Source organism: Schistocerca piceifrons, chromosome 3 (assembly GCF_021461385.2).
Source record: "Schistocerca piceifrons isolate TAMUIC-IGC-003096 chromosome 3, iqSchPice1.1, whole genome shotgun sequence".
NCBI lineage: Eukaryota > Metazoa > Arthropoda > Insecta > Orthoptera > Acrididae > Schistocerca > Schistocerca piceifrons.
This window is the reverse complement of record NC_060140.1, coordinates 737,555,226-737,567,661: the sequence shown is the minus strand read 5'-3', so window position 1 is coordinate 737,567,661 and position 12,436 is coordinate 737,555,226.

Here is a 12,436-nt window from a genome sequence, read left to right as displayed (position 1 = left end):
GAGGACCATTCGCAACCGTCTCCATGAAGCTGGGCTACGGTCCCGCACACCGTTAGGCCGTCTTCCGCTCACGCCCCAACATCGTGCAGCCCGCCTCCAGTGGTGTCGCGACAGGCGTGAATGGAGGGACGAATGGAGACGTGTCGTCTTCAGCGATGAGAGTCGCTTCTGCCTTGGTGCCAATGATGGTCGTATGCGTGTTTGGCGCCGTGCAGGTGAGCGCCACAATCAGGACTGCATACGACCGAGGCACACAGGGCCAACACCCGGCATCATGGTGTGGGGAGCGATCTCCTATACTGGCCGTACACCACTGGTGATCGTCGAGGGGACACTGAATAGTGCACGGTACATCCAAACCGTCATCGAACCCATCATTCTACCATTCCTAGACCGGCAAGGGAACTTGCTGTTCCAACAGGACAATGCACGTCCGCATGTATCCCGTGCCACCCAACGTGCTCTAGAAGGTGTAAGTCAACTACCCTGGCCAGCAAGATCTCCGGATCTGTCCCCCATTGAGCATGTTTGGGACTGGATGAAGCGTCGTCTCACGCGGTCTGCACGTCCAGCACGAACGCTGGTCCAACTGAGGCGCCAGGTGGAAATGGCATGGCAAGCCGTTCCACAGGACTACATCCAGCATCTCTACGATCGTCTCCATGGGAGAATAGCAGCCTGCATTGCTGCGAAAGATGGATATACACTGTACTAGTGCCGACATTGTGCATGCTCTGTTGCCTTTGTCTATGTGCCTGTGGTTCTGTCAGTGTGATCATGTGATGTATCTGACCCCAGGAATGTGTCAATAAAGTTTCCCCTTCCTGGGACAATGAATTCACCGTGTTCTTATTTCAATTTCCAGGAGTGTATTTGCAAGGTGTCTGTGACAATGTCAGTCTTTTTTAAATATTCATATATACGATTGTAGCGGCACCCCCATTTAGGATAGGGAAAGTTAGTTTTGTGCGATATTCTAAGCACAAGTTAGAGCCAGGTACGTGCCAGATTGCAGTAAGTTATGCTGACCAGCAGTTGTGAGATAGAATGGAGACTACAGGGCCGTCAAACCGCTGAAAAAAGTAAATGAAGCGGTATGCATGGCGCATGCTACAGGCAGAAGGGGACCACTGGCACAACCTAGCTATGGTGAGTACATGACTAAGAGTGGCGCGTTAGCAAAACAGAGGTGCTCAGCCGCGTATAAATAGGTGCCGGTTTTCTAACGAAATTCATTCAAGTGTGGCAGCTCTCCTGGACAGTGGGGCATGTCGCACCTCCATCTACACGCAGTTGCAGATGGGGCTCCAGTGTGGTTCGACCAATGCGGGGTCCGTAACCAGCCAGCCAGCAGTGGGCCACTCCAAGGCTCACTACTGCGGGCAGTCATCCTGGCTTCCAACACACGCCAGAGGCATCCCGAGGCGAGGGCCACAGACTCGAACTCCGGATTTTGGGCGCTTGTGGCTGCTGCGATCCCAGCTACACCAGCAAGGAAGGAAGCAGTGGGCCACTCGATGGCTCCCAGTGGAGCAGCGCTGAGTCAGCGGGGAAGAAGACCGCTGGGCCGGTTGCAGGCGCAGCCCTGACGATGCGGTGCTACTAGTCCGACACTCAGCAGCACGTTGTACTGGGTCGCTGGGGCGGTGGCCTCAACATTGTGGGACTCGTGACGCGGACCGAGGTGAACGGGGCACTGTACTGGAAACAAATAAATCATTTGCAAAGTTCTTGCCGAGTTTTAATATGGCACCTCCTGGCACCCACCCATTACACGATGTACAACCTATCAAATGATACCTAATTCTGGTTGTAAATCATGGCAAAGATGTAGATGAGTGCTTGTAAGATGGGACATTATAGCCACCTTACAATACCCCATGTAATGAATTATTTTGCACTAGGATGGGGTAATTCTTTTAGTATTATCTCATCCAGTACAAAATAATATCACATTCAATTTTCTGTACAAGCGAACTAATAAGAATACGAGGGCAGAGGAGTAATTGAATCATGATCTATTCTTCTACAGACATTCTGCGTTCATTCATGGGCTTACTGCCATAAATTTATTTACTACATGTTTATTATTTAATCTGTCTGCTCCTTATGTTTGGAACAATTTTTCGAGACATGACTATTGGAATATGCAATAACACACAAAATAACCCATGTTATCAAAAGGAATTTGACTAACATTACAAATTTTTTATGCTCTTTCAAAAATGGCAGTTCCCATATTTGTTTAGACTTAAGGCCCATGCACTCTGTCGTTCACCCATCCCTAAGACATTGGTTGAGGCAAGAAATGTTAAAGTATACTAATCTTTTCAAGGTGGTCGTCCAATAAATTACATGTGCTTCATTTAGCCATTAAGATGCAAACCAAGTAGTTATGTCAATTATTCTAGAGGTTATCTATTGATCATTATACAGTTTTATAAAATTCTGTGAAATATCCTGTGTAAATTTTACGTGGTCATATTTATGCTCTCGGCTTGCATTAAAAAAAATCGTTTCAGAAACTGATTGTCCAAATCTAGTGTTTCACTAACTTGCATACTCTTTAAACATTTCACAAATCTTATGTTCTAAAGTGTTCTTTGACAAACTGCATTTATATTTACTGTGACAACAAATTTTTGTAATAAGAATTCAGATCGACCACCAATTTTAACTAATGTTCTTGTTCACAGTGTATAAAAACGTAATACATTAAAGCATTAAAACGCATAGCATCATTATCAAACAAAATGTCATAAATAAATATACAAATATTTAAAACGGTTGAAGCATATAGCATCATTATCAGAGAGAATGACGAACAATAATTTTACATGTATTAATACACAAATATTTTCTTAAGACTGTTCTGAAAAATAAGTACAAGATTTTTACCAATATGATAAACATATTGGAAACTGTTAGTTAGTGGGTGCAACTGCTCATTATTCATTAAATTATGTGACTTTTTTTTCTATCAAGAGTCACATGCTGATTCGGATTTCGCAGCACATTTTCATCTTCATTTGTGTGTGGGGATGGAAGCTACGTTTCTTCTGTGAAGTTAAAGAAGCGAAGATTGGTTCAACAACTGTTTGAGATCGGTCATTGTGGCTTTGCAAGTCCATTTTTGGACCCTCAGCCCATTGTTGATCCCGTCAGGCTACAAATCTCTTGCAGAGTTGATGATGTGGAATATCCTTGGAATATACAGCAAAGTTAGTGGGTGTATGTTTTGAAACAGCCAAGTTTCCATCGCACTTGCACACAGTATGAGGGAGGAACAGTCAGGTAGGATCTTTATAGGTCACCTAAAATTTTTGTGCATCAGCTAAGAGAAGTGTAATGTTCTTCATGTCGCTCCTTTCTCTTGATATAAATATTGTATTTTGGATAAGGATATTGGTAATTGTGGACAGGTAGGTTATCTGTTTGATGACATTATACATGGAACTTGAGTCATTGTGTGTGACTCAGATCCTTCAGAGGTCAGTGCCAGGTGACTGACTGCTACAGATTATGATGTTTACCAATCTCTGCCTGGCAGAGAACAGCAGAAGGAAAAGGAAATAGAGTTCATAGTTCCATACAACTATTAGCAGTTGCTGTAGGATTAACTGGCTGTGACATGTGTGCAATTTGCTTATCTTGTGTCCACTGTGTAATACAACAGTGGAGACAAGTCATTAGTAGCCGTTTAAACACCCATCTTGACCGGACCCATCAGGGCTGCTGCGGATAGCTGTTTGCTACCTGCTCTGTCGTTGCAGGCGACCCGTAATCTCCAGACAGCCGCACTTGAATAGACCTGCTGTTTGTCCTCATCTCCAACATGGCTTTGTCTTACCGACGGCGTCCCTTGCTTCCGCTTTTCTCTGCAGCTGTGCCGTAAGCCTCCTGTTCCATCGGCACATCATGTTGTTGCTTCCAGTGTGTCTCGCAAAGCTTTTTCCTGAATCCTGTAGTTACTAATACATACAATTAGTTTCCAATTTACACAAATACTATACAATACATAACAAAAAATCATTGACATGTTTCTGATATGAAATATATAGGGTAAGGTGGGGTAAATCCGACCGGGTGGGTAAACTCGACCACCCTCTATTTGTGAGAAACGATTTCGCATTAGCATTACCATATAGAGCATTCAAAATAACGACAATGTCACCTTGACAGCTTTGCTAATGATTTGACATTTAGACACTCAAAAGACAACAAGTGTGTTTTCGATTGTTTCAATTTAATTTTTGTGCAAATTGCGTCACTACATTTACCTTATTAAATAAAACGATCTCAAAACAAACAGTAAGTGATTTTGTAATGCATTTAGTGACCTATTCAGTATGTATCGTTTTTGCTAGAAATTTCGTGTAAATTGTTTATATGTGTGTTAAATGAAAAATGGCATGGTTGGGTAAATCCGGCCGCTAAATGGTGAGTTAATCCGACCGCATATTTATCGTTTATGTGTATGCAGTTATTTATTTATGGACACAAAGTTAATTTTTGTTTATTTTTAGGAAAATGGTACGAAATTACAAACGAAAAACGACAAAACGCAATCAAAACGATATTCGCCGAGCAGTTGTTGCAATGCAAATGGGAATGTCTTTACGAGCTGTCGCTCGTGATTTTAACGTTCCGAAATTGACAATGCTGTTGCACCGCCGTGTAATGAAATCATCTTTTTCAATTAAAATTTATATTCATTTAACTTTCAGTACATTTAGTATTCTAATCATAGGTATTTTTTTAATACATTTTGTTCATTAATGTAAAAATCATAATTGCTTAAAATTATTTCCCAAAAAAACCTACATTTAGAACTACTTCTGTGCAAAATCAGCCAAACAAATAGGGGGTCGGATTTACCCCACCATTTTTGCAAATGGCAAAAATGGACATTTCTTAAAATACAAATCTCAAAAACTATTGATGGTACAACAAAAATATGTTGCTGCTTTATATTACCTATAATTTAACGTATATAACGTTAAGATCCGACCTCAGATAAGTGTTTTATAGCCACAAGAAATTACTAGGTCGGATTTACCCCAGCTTACCCTATATATATGTTTTTTAAGGATGCACTCACCAGTGAGGTCATTTACCTTTACATTTGTTATTGTTATAGTTGTACAATCAGCCAAGATGCTCGCTTATTTACTCTTATTATTCTGATCAAAATTTCATGTACGAAGTTAATGTTAATTATAAAATAACATATTCCTCAATCTCTGTAATTTAATTATTAAATATCTGTTGGCACCTTTAGGCCTATGAAAAAATACACATAACAGTAGAATTATGACCATCGCCTGATCCCAATGTTAATAATTGGAAATATTACTTGTTAAACTTCTAGCCAGTGGGATGTTTATACCAGTCTAACTACAACACTATTCAAAGTGCTACACTGACGTTGGGTATCACAAGATCGTCTGATCTCATGGCTCTTGGTTTCGTCATGGATGTTGTCGTGAATATCTGTGAACAAGAAAATGCACGTCTGCACAAACATACAGAAATGAATGATTAGGCAGGCCTCTTCTTCATTTCATGCTTTGACCTGTTTCCTGTGGATAATCATAGACTACATAGCAAGTTTAGCACAAACTTACTGATACTTTCTTTTATCACACTGTCACGTACCATCTTTCATATTTTTACTCGGTATTACCTTCTCTGTCGGTGTCTTTTTCTGGAGCTGCTGCTATTACCTTTATCTGTCGTTAACTCTTGCTTTTATGTTAATGAAGTTACATTTTGTTTTACTAGTGGTACCTGCAAATGTAAATATTTTAGTACATTATATAAAATCACTGCTCATCAACACGACTGCCATGCTGTTATGTACTACCCACTATGTCATGTGCTTTGAACATATAGCATTTTTTACTTCCCTTTATTAATTTTTATGTGTCTATATCCCCTTATTACATTTCCATTTCATGTCGCTATAACAGTCAAACAATATTTCGGCGCGCTGATACGGTATTTCGCAGATGTGGCCACCATGTACACAATTATTCCGCCTCTCTGAACAGCATTAATACAACACTTCCATATACAAATAAAGGTGCGCTCTCTCGTAGCCACATGGAGCAGGCCACCTAGTATCTGAATGTAGACAAATCATACTTGGACGACACAGCTGCATGTCACCGCAAACCACTACTAGCGAGTCACTCATTTGTGTTCCCATTACTAAACATGGAAAATACTCATTTCATTAAGTAGTTCTAAATTATTTTTCAAAATGCAGACATTCTCTGTTAATACGTTCCACATCAATTGGGTAAGAAGCTTACCTATTCACACATCTTTACAACATTTTGTTTATTTATTTTTGCACTAGCACATGTTTTTCCTTTTTACTTCATTCCTTCATGGACAGATAGCACATCTTAACCTCCAAACACCATTTAAATTGACGGTCAGCTTGCTGTGCTCATAGTTATAGCCTACACAAAGAGACATACGCTAATTTTTTTACCCTCGACATCCTGCCCTTTTTATGCACTGTAGTACCTCTTTTAACACGATAATAGAATAGAAGATATTGATAAATCTGCATATCGCTTCAGTGCAATAACTTAATTGCTAACTATACACAGTATACTTTACTTTCGCCGTACAAGCTCACTTTAATTCTTCCTACTTATTCTGTAAATGGCTTGAGATGGCTCACATGAGTCCCAAAGATTTTCCTGATGTCACAGTCTCAATTTCAACTGCATTTGCATCCGAAAAATGTCTCCACATCTGGAATGAGCTCGGCATATACAGTACTTCTGAAATGGCTCCTTAACCAGAAACCGCAGGGGTTGAGATCCGGTGAACGAGTAGGCCATGCAACTGGACCCCTTCGTCCCATCCATCGACCAGGGAACACACGATTGAGATGCCTCCGGACGTTAACGGCGAAGTGGACTGGAGCTCCAGCATGTAGCAGCCACAAAAACCTTCGAATCATCAATGGCACTTCTTCTAGCAGGGAAGGCAAAGTCACCCGCCAGAAACGACGATAGTTCCGGCCTATTAGGCGACGTGGAATGAAGATTGGCCCCAAAATACGGTCGCCAGTTATCTCGGCCCACAAATTCCAGTTGCACCGATAGTAATGATTCGTTGTCACAATACCACGGGGGTCCTGCATATTAGCCCACAGATGACTGTTATGGAAGTTGAAGATACCACTCCGTGTAAATGTGGCGTCATCTGTGAATGACACAAATCCCGGAATCGTGGTTGCTTGGTGAAGAAACCATTGACAAAACTGCTCCTGATGTGGAAAGTCTGTGTCAATTAAGCCCAGCACACGATGTAAGTGATACGGGTAGTAGCAATTGTCATGGAGAACGTTCCACACAGTCGTGTGGCTTACTCTGTGCTGGCGGGCCAACTGTCTGGTACTGACCAACACCGACTCAAAGGAAGGCCTCGGCGATTGTTGGTGACGTCACGTCAGCTAGGCACGGCGAACAGCAGGTCTGTTACACGCAGAAACGCCTGGGCGTGCTTATCACTATAAATCTCTTATTTTTGGACAAAATGTTTGGTATTGTTTTGGATTCTGCAATTTTATTTAGATAAAAGATTTTCTTACTATCGTAAAGCTACAAATGAATCTCAGTTCTGTATTACTGAAACCTGTCGAAACAAACGTAGATCAATCTGAGAAGATACTTTGCGCCATTGCAAGCTTCGGAAATTTTACTTTCAAGTAACTATATTTACTTGATCCATTTTGTTATCGAAACTTACCCCAACCCCCTTACAATGAGCTTGTTTCTTTTATTTATTTATTTATTTTCGTTTGACATCGTCACCGGAAATGTGAACTAATTTACATGTGTGAACGTCCATCTGTTGCCAGTCATTAGATTACAGTCGTTTTCAACGAAAGGAATTCTAAACAGGAAACAAAATACATCGAAAATACTGCTGAGCTTGAACTTTTTTAAACACGCACATTAGAAAAGATAAATATTCCCCTCTTGCAACTGAAAGGAGAAACTTTATAAGATAAAAAAATTTTATTTGATAAAATAAGTATCTCTCTTTTGCCTTTTCTTCTGTCCCCCACCCCCTCCCACAACGTGTACGATCGCAAGATATTTCACTAACATTCAGTGCTTCTCATCCCATAGTCAACCAAGATACCTAAATAAGAGCACCAATATGTTCACAGTTTCTTGTAAAAGCAACCCAGTACAAACGTAACTTCCTCAAATTTACAAATAAGGTAAAGAAGCACGAATTCTGTTGCTGCTGGACCCTGAAGTTGTTTTTGTATGTCAATCCTCAAAACAGTTGGAAATTTAAGTTCAGGAGTACACTATTTGTTAAGAAGTGTAATGAATTGCACAATTAATTGCTTGCAGAAATCTCTCAGAACAATGTGTGTTGGTCAACTACCGCCAATAGTTTCACATTTTCCTGTGTCAGAGAGGGAGACACCACCATTATGAGTATGCCTGCAAGAGACATGGCGTTCGCCATGTTTAGCTGACGTGACGTCACGAACAAGCGCCGAGGCCTTCCTTTGAGTCAGTGTTGTACTGACACGGTAGTCGCCTTTCTTTAAAGAATTTATGAGAGGCACCCACATGCCTTGCTCATACTGTGGCATCAAGCAGTCAGGCTTGCAAGATGAGTGGTCTGCCAAGCAAGTGGATTCATTTTTTATTTATCAAGTAGCATGAGCTCTAGTACTCACAATTAAGTTACAAATTATTCTCCTGTTTGAATATTAACCAACGGAAACGGATAACGCACATCTGACTATTAAAAATTTACACAACTCTGATTGTTCACTACGCACTGGCAATACCACGTTTTCTTTCTTATTCAACGGCTTTGATCAACACGTGGCCATCGCACTGAATATGAATGGCGCACACATAATTTCTGGGTATCATGACAACATACTATTCGAAGGAAAAGGCCACCAATCTTTTTCTTTTCACTATCTTATTTATTCCGATAAATTATATAACCTAAACACACAAATTCTATAACTTACAACAATAGCACATGAGAAATTCCGCCCAGTGGGCATGGCTTTACATTGGTGATTCTCTATCTTATGGTCTCGTAATTACGAGGGCTGTTCAGAAAGTAACCTCCGGTTGATTTAAAAAAATACACCAAGTAAAATAAAAATATTTTAATATATACATCCTACAACTACATCTTTGCACTATTTTTCTACATAGTCTCCATAGCGATTGAGGCACTTATCGTATCTCTTCACAAGCTTTGAAATTCCTTCTGCATAAAAATCACCCGCTTGTGCCTGGAGCCAGCCTGTGACCGCATCTTTGAGCTCTTCGTCGTCATCAAACCGCTGTGACCCGAGCCATTTCTTCAAATGCATGAAGAGGTGATAATCACTTGGCGCCAGGTCTGGGCTGTAAGGTGGATGGTTGATAACGTCCCACTTGAAGGACTCAAGAAGGGCCGTTGTTCTGCGAGCAGAGTGAGGACGGGCGTTATCATGCAAAAAAAACGATACCGGAAGTCAGCATACCACGACGTTTGTTCTGTATAGCCCGTCGTAACTTTTTTATTGTTTCACAGTACACGTCTTGATTAATGGTCGTACCACGTTCCATGAATTCAACCAACAACACCCCTTTGGCATCCCAAAACACCATTGCCATCAGTTTTCTGGCAGAAAAATCTTGCGAGGCTTTTCTTGGTTTGGTAGGCGAATTTGAATATGCCCACATCTTTGATTGTTCTTTTGTCTCAGGGTTCACGTACTTAATCCAGGTTTCGTCACTGGTCACGATTCTGTTTAACAATGGTTCTCCTTCGTCCTCATAACGTGACAGAAAGTCTAATGCAGAGGCCATTCTTTGAGTTTTGTGGTGGTCGGTAAGAATTTTGGGCACCCATTGTGCACAGAACTTACGGTAACCCAATCTTGCTGTCACTATCTCGTACAAGAGAGTCTTAGAAATCTGTGGAAAACCAGTAGACAACTCCGACATTGAGAAACGTCGATTTTCACGAACTTTTGCATCAACTGTCTGAACGAGTTCGTCAGTCACCAATGATGGTCTACCACTCCTCTCTTCATCATGAACGTTTTCTCGTCCACTTTTAAATAAACGTACCCATTCACGGACAACTCCTTCACTCATAACTCTTGGTCCGTACACGGCACAAAGCTCACGATGAATAGCTGCTGCAGAATATCCTTTGGCTGTAAAAAACCTTATGACAGCACGCACTTCACATTTGGCGGGGTTTTCTATTGCAGCACACATTTCAAACTGCCACAAAAAATAAACTAGTGCAGGTACGACGTTCACTCGACCACGGCTTGATGCCGACTGACCTGTTGAGTGCGTGAACGCACAGATGGCGTCGCTACTCCCCCCACAACCCGCACTGTGACCAATCGGAGGTTACTTTCTGAACCGCCCTCGTATTTAACGCTACAGTGCACTTTCTGGATAGGATGGTTGCTTCTCTCTCACAGTATTATAGTTTGAATCAAGTGTCACATGGAAACATAACGCGCAAAGTAATAGTAAAAACATATTCATCACGCACGCGAGTCCTCAACTGATACCATGGACGAGTACTTCTCTTTATCCTTTGTCTCATACACAGATTGAGACTCACACAGTACTCACCACGTGGAAGTACTCGTCTCTAATTTAAGTCCTGCACACGCCATTTCTTAAATATTTCCAACTTATGGTATACACGCTAGTAATTCAGCTTAACTTAAGCACTCTGAAGTATTTCAACTTATTGCTACACGTGGTTTCATTGTGACCGTTGGTCACATCTGAAGATTACTACGATCCCCTTAATATTACCTGCCTGACATTTAATTCTCCCCACAAAAGTTCCTGAAATAGAGAAATTATTATTTCAAATTACTCTTAAGAATTTCACATGCATACCATGTCTCCACTCTTTTGTCTTTACAGAGCACACCTAAGACAGGTCTTACCAACACTAGATCCAGCGGCAGAGTGCTGAAACATGGCCGTTCTTCAGGTCAGCTCGTACCTCTGTCAAGGTGGAGGAGCACCTTGCTACCATATTGGTCAGTCACATTTCAGGCGCTCAAAGCTCCGGTAAATTTCATCTCTTTGGTTCCACCAAAGGTGACCAAAGGACCGTCTCAAAGACGATCATATATTGCACATTCACTATCTGTGGTTAGCAGACGACCATACATTCATTCATTTCGCAGATCTCACCAAGTTGGATGTAGGTATTTATTTTGTGGGAGTGCACATGTGATCAAATAAATTGAAAGGGTACAGTACCGCCCGACATTGAAAATAGGTACGAAATTCTTGTCAGAACAACACATTTTTTGTGTAAAAGTAACTCAATTTCAATTAATACAGCGAAGCCGGATACCAGTGTGGGAAAGAATGACAATTTATTTATTTAATTGATCACATGTGCACTCCCTCAAAATAAATCCCTACATCCAGTTTGGTGAGATCTGTGAAAGGAATGAATGTATGGTCGTCTGCTAACCACAGTTAGTGAATCGGAATATATGATCATCTTTGAGTCGATCCTTTGGCTACCTTTGGTGAGACCAAAGAGATGGAAGTTACCAGAGCTTTGAGCGTCTGAAATGTGGCTGACCAATAAGGTAGCAGGGTGCTTCTCCCACTTCGAGAGAGGTGCGAGAGAATCGGAATACGGCCATGTTTCGGGGACTCTGCCGCTGAACCTTCTGCTGTAAAGACCTGTTTTTTTGTTGTGCTCTGTAATGAAAGAGTGGAGGCATGGTATGGATGTGGAATATTTAAGAGTAGTTAGAATTAATAATTTCTCTTTCACAGGACCTTTTGTGGGGAAAATTACAAAGTGAGGCAGGTAATTTTAAGGGGATTGTAGTAAACTAACGGTCACAATGAGCCCACGTGTAGTTATAAGTTGAGATACTTCCGTGAGCTTAAGCTGAAATATTTAAGAATTAATAGCGTGTGTACAATAAGCTGAAATATTTAAGAAATAGCGTGTGTATCATAAGTTGAAGTATTTAAGAAATATCATTCCGTGTGACGCTAAATTTAAACTCAGAGAGAATCAAGGTGAGTCGGCCGTTTTTCCAGCGATGCCACTTGGCTTGCATTGCACAGGAAGACGTGCGTTTATCTCCAGAGTTCACAGTAGGAAAGTAGAATTACAAAGTGGGGCAGTGTCGTGTGAAACTGGGATAAATATTGATTGAAGTGGGAAAGCGGAAAGTGATGAAGTTGTAACCGTTCTTTGTGTAATATTTCATATTGTTGTGTTGTGTATGTCTTGTAATTTGGGTATGTGTGTTTTGCATGGGAGTAGCAAGGTAGTTTCGAAAGATTTGTGGGTATGCCTGTTCCTTCTGTATCGCTCGATCTGGAGGAAAGTTTCGTGAGGATTATTGTGAGAGGCGAAG